Source organism: Schistosoma mansoni, chromosome 2, assembly GCF_000237925.1.
Source record: "Schistosoma mansoni strain Puerto Rico chromosome 2, complete genome".
NCBI classification, from domain to species: Eukaryota; Metazoa; Platyhelminthes; class Trematoda; order Strigeidida; family Schistosomatidae; genus Schistosoma; species Schistosoma mansoni.
In genome coordinates this window covers 581,925-587,924 of record NC_031496.1, presented here as the reverse complement: position 1 = coordinate 587,924, position 6,000 = coordinate 581,925, and positions in this window count along the sequence as shown.

Genomic DNA, 6,000 nt, shown 5'->3' with positions numbered 1-6,000 from the left:
CGATAGTCTCGTGGACTCAGTCGTGAGCATAGGCACTCCGCTCAAGTCCAAAGTAAGAAAATATTAATACTGTGTGGATGAAACAGTTAACTTCACCAAATGTGTTGTGAGTCACTCGCTCGACCCACATGACACTGTTATAAAGAAAGTTAACAGTAAGAAGCCGGTAGCTAACCGGCAGGATCTGACGTCACGGTCGAAGGCCGTGAACACGACTTTTAAGGAAGTTAAACAGGTCCCTAGTGTAATCATCTGGAACTTGGCAGAATCGAAAGACACCGATCCCGCTAAGAGACATGCCCACGACCTGCAGTTAGTGGGATCTCTCATCAGAAATATACTCCCCGATGAGGTCCCAGGGGTACATATCTCGAAAGTCATCAGACTCGGTAAATATGTTGAAGGCGAAACCCAACGGAGAAGGATCCTTAAATTAGTACTCGGTAATTTTGAGGAAAGGGACGTATTACTAAATAACTCACGCAAAACTCGTGACTCAAACATCCGTATTCGACCTGGCCACTTGAGGATCGGATCAAGTGGAAGAATGCTCTAACAGAGTTAAAAACTCGAAAGCTAAACAGTGAAGCGAACCTTACGATTAAGGGTTTTCGGGCAGTCAGGTCATGGAAGCCAATGCTTCCGAGACCTGTGTGGGTAGAACGTATGTCTCCAAAAACACCTTAAATGTGTGTTACACGAATGCTCGTAGTCTTCGGAATAAGATGTCTGAGCTAAGTTTGATGGTAGACGACTTAAATCCGGATATAATTGTTATCACCGAAACTTGGTTCACTGTAGATATAGACTGTTCTCCAGTCATTTCAGGCTACATCTGTATCAGAAGTGATAGAGTTAGAAGTCGCAAGGGAGGAGGCATAATATTATATGTTAGGGACCACTTCTGCATAAACTCGATCATATCGGAGGCGCATGTAAGTGGTACGTGTGAGGTAGTATGTTGTACAATTAGGTCTAGAAATGGGTTAGTGACGATAGGAGGAATATATCGTAGTCCGTGTTGTCTCGCTGACGACTTTATCCTAAGACACGTCTGTTCTTGGAGTAAAGCAGAATCTTGTCTCATCGTTGGAGACTTCAATGGACCCCATATAAACTGGATAGAGCTCACAGCTCCAGGTGGGGGTTTCGATAGCGTCCTTCTGTCATCAATTATTCAATGTGCACTTGTACAATGTATCGTTAAGCCGACGCATATAGACTTGGAACATAATCCGTCATTGATAGACCTTGTCCTCACACACCACTGTGAAGATATCATCGACATTCAAAACCTTCCCCCAATGGTGAATAGTGACCATGTCGTACTCTCCTTTAAGTTCCGGATACATGGTATAGAATTTGCATCTGCTCCACCCCGTCCAAATATCTGGAGAGCTAATATTCCGGCAATAAGGGACTATGCTATCTCAATTGACTGGTCGGTCGATGCTGATGGATCGATTGATGATGCATGGAATAGGTTTAAGTCTACGTTCGAATCCGTAACTCAACCGTTTATCCCATGGTCAGCACGTAAGCTATCATAATGCCCTCCATGGATTAATAAGGAAACCCGGAAGCTGTTGAAGAGTAGGAAACATTTCTGGGACTTATTCTTGTCAACAGGTCAGGCATCATTTAAGTGCGAATATAAAAAATCCGGAATATATGTAAAAAGACCATAGCTAAATCCCGCATGGCTTACGAACGACAGTTGGCATACGATAGCCGTACCTGTCCGAAGCGACTGTTTTCGTACGTTAAAAGGCGGACGAAACGTAGTGATGGTATCCCCTCATTACTGTTAAGCGAAAATTCAGCTTTATTGGCTGAATCTGATCTAGCGAAAGCGGAGACATTTGTTAACTATTTCAGTGAAGTCTACTCTACGTGTAGTGTTACAACTACTTGTCCCATTGACAAGGAGATACCAGCCATAGGACCTTTACACGTGACAGACGATATTGTTCTTCCTTTGATAACTAACCTAAAACCTTGTAAGATACCGGGCCCCGATGGGTTGCACCCACGTTTGCTGTCATCGCTTGCGGACATTATCTCAAGACCGCTCATGATGCTCTTCAACATGTCCCTTTCACAGGCTCAACTACCTAGAGACTGGAAAGACGCCATAATTAGTCCTATATTTAAGGATGGTCAGAGACGGATCGTATCTAACTACCGGCCTGTTAGCCTGACCAGTATAGTAGTTAAGTTACTTGAAAAATTAATTCGGGCTAAGCTACTGAGTCACATAGATTCGTACAATCTGTTAACTCCCGAGCAACATGGGTTTCGTAACAAACATTCATGCTTGACCAACTTACTTATTGAGAGAGAGGATTGGACAGCTGCCCTAGACAACGGCCAGTCTGTCGACGTGATATTCATAGATTTTAGCAAAGCGTTTGATAAGGTTTCACACTTAGGTCTTATGCTAAAGCTCTCGAGCTTTGGAATAACAGGTGCTATACAGGAATGGATAGGAAGCTTCTTATGTGACCGCAGACAGAGAGTAAGGGTCAATGGAACGCTATCCGAATGGAAACTGGTCAACAGTGGTGTGCCCCAAGGCACCATCTTAGGCCCTCTACTTTTCCTTCTGTATATTAATGAACTACCTTTATTACTTAAGTCGTCGACGTTATTGTTTGCGGATGATGTTAAAATCTGGAGAACAATAAGAAATGAGACTGATCGTTGTTATCTGCAAGCAGATTTAGACGAATTAGTTAGATGTGCTCATGATTGGGGCCTGGAAGTTAATTCCAAGAAGAGAGTGTTCATGCACATCGGGCACGACATTAGTTACCATTATACCAATAATGGTACATCTCTGCCACGCGTTCAAGAGCACAAAGACTTAGGAGTAATTATAAGTCACGACTTAAAAACTACTACGCACTGCAATGCGGTTGCTTCCAAAGGCTTTCGCGCGCTATGGTCGCTTCGCAGAGCATTTAAATGCTTTGACGAGGATATGTTTCGAATTTCATATCCCACCTATGTAAGGCCACACTTAGAATACTGTATCCAAGCAGCTAGCCCTTGTCTGATACAGGATACTAAATCGCTTGAGCGTGTCCAGCGTGTAGGGACAAAATTAGTAGAGAGTCTTTCTAAACTCCCTTACGATGAGCGTTTAAAACGTCTAAACCTTTTCCCCTTATCTTATCGTAGGACGCGAGGTGACCTTATACTGGCATTTCGTATCTTTAATTATGATCCGGGTGTTAATATGTCTTATTTTTTTGCTTCCTCCAGCACTAATAATCTCCGAGGTCATAGCAAGAAGGTTCTGAAACCGCGATCTAATAAACTAAAGGTGGGGTCCCGTTTTTCTCATCGAGTGGTCAATGACTGGAACGCTTTACTAGAACAAGTGGTGTCAGCACCATCAGTGAACATTTTCAAGAAGAAGCTGGACCTTCACTGGAAGGAAATCTGTCAGGATTAACACAGGTTCATCAACCTACTATCCTTATTTCTGAAGGCTGAAGACTGAAGTTCTTTACATCAAAATTACATCACTTCATAATCTGAAGCAGGACAGACTAGAGAGAGAGGTCTAGCTTATCAAGCCATCCTGTGTAAAGTAAACCATAAAATTATGGAATTGAACAGGTATCTACTCGCTTTACTTTTTAACAAGATACCCAACTCTTCTTTTAAACAAGGGCTTTCAGCCTGAACACAGTTTTCAAGTTTCGCTAACAACTGCTACTGCTTCCAGAAGTAGCATGTTTATTAGTGACTTAATATAGCTTGATTTCTTCTGAAAAAAGCATTCGTGTCTCTACTAGAAAACCTCTTGAACTCGTGAAGAATAACTGACCTCATCGAGAGATATCTTTGGGTTCATTACGAGGTTTCATTTCTTAACTTTTAGCCCTCCTCTTACTCTTGGTATGGTTTTTTTATATGGTTTATTTTATAGACGTCATTTTTGGCCAATCATTGACTTGACTACCTTCTGCAATCTGCAGATCAGGCACTGGTATAATTCTCGTTGCGTTAATGAGGAAATCCGTGGCTGTATCCGTAAGATTGTATTTTTGTGCTCCTAGTTATTTGTTACTTGTTCGCCCTCCTGTTCTTTTCCTATAAAGCCCTTTCCGTATTGGTTTACTTGCTGGCTGTGACGTTTTGAGGGCTTATAATGATGGTTTTATTCACGTCCGGTTTTGAATCATGGGTAGTACCCGTTAAGTTCTTGAGATCTGACAGTTGTTTCATATCATCCACAATTTGATTTTCTTCTGAGGAAAGTTTTCAAGCCGTATACAGAAGCTCAGCTGCTTCGAGAATCATTAGAAATCTTATGACTAAATGGTGTTTAAACAGCGAAGAAAAATGATTCCATTTGTCCCATTCCGCCTGCGAAACGTGAGAGCTGCACTATCGAATATCTGCTGAACCTGCACCTTTATTTTCTCATAATGTTGAAAAATCAAAGAACAGCTTCAAGAGTTTGGTCACTCATAATCACTTTTTATCCACACAGCTCAGTATCTGAGAAAAAATGCAATGTTCAGGCTTGTTGGATATCTTGGTGAACGGCCAGTCTCGATAAGAACACGATTGGAATAATAGAAACAATTATTATTATTGTAACCAATTGTACCAGAGATTGTTCTATTGTATTTGTTTAACTGTATCAGACTCACTTCTTGTTCCGCTATCCGCCTTGTTCGGTTCGAACTTTCTTACGCTCTGCCCATCTTGCCTGTACCCGTTGGGACGTCTCGGTATTCTATCGATAGCACGAGTTCGCCAATATATATACTTGATCTGGATTAATTAAAACCTTCTGATTTACGAGTTATCAAAGGAACCAAGTCGTTTTAGGGCGCGCAACCGAATAGTAGTGGTGATCATAGTCCGTCCTCGACTCGACACCCACTACAAGTCTATGAAATCAATGCGCACCAAGTGATCATGTTTTGTTAAACTATCATACCTACTCCAGTCGTTCAAAGGGTTAGTATTACGGGATCCATCAGATAGGAAAAACGTTTGCGATTCAGGTTGAATAGATTTACTAAAGTAGTAATATTTTTTAATGACTTTCACTACAGTCGAAAACAAGGAAATTATTCCGCATTTCGACTCTATCTTCATGTCACCCCCTTTGTTAACAGGACTTTTTATCACTCTTTTCGTCCGAAGAACAGTTCACGTTTAAATAGGGGAAACTAAGAAAGGAAAGCGATAGGGAAACAGCGAGAGACTACACGTTGAATTAGGGCTCCAAGTCAGGTGCCTCGCAAGCTAGCTGATCTATAAGGATATATGCACCTAAAAATCTCCCCGAAATCGAAAAATTGAAACTACACAAAGGTCAGATGTGGCACTAGTCATTGGACAAAAAGTGTGATAGACCAAATAATTAAATTAGAGTTTCCTAGCTAGAAGTCCAAGGGCAAAGTTATGGGAGTGACACTTTTAAGGGTTCTGATCCAGGATGTTCAAAGTATTGCGCACCCTCGCTTTCATAAAACTGTATAGAAACATATAGTCATCTATAAATCTGATCAGATGAAACGGCTGAGTTATTGTATGACACTTTATTTTATTGATACACAAATTAGATCATATCAGGCATCTGCATCCATGAAGCGATGCTAGTTATTCCAGGCAATGTCCTTATTCCTAATGAGTTTGCAGTATTACAAATTCTTCAGGAGGATGATCCAAGGAGTTCAACGCGTGGCCGGAAAAGAAGGTACAGATGGACGGACTGAAGGAGGGTGTTTTCAAGGAGTCTTCGTCATTCGTTCAAGTCAACCGAGTCTTGTCAGGATACTATGTCGAATTCAGTTCCTACAGCATCACTAGCCACCATCCATCTCTGCTTACAATTTACTACAGAGGTTTATGAATTATCATTTTTCACCCAAGTAGTAGAGTGTTATTTAAAACCAAAAATTTCTAGTTATGCATTTCATAGACAAATAAAGCGTAATCACAGGTCTGTAGATGGGTGTGCAGTCGCGA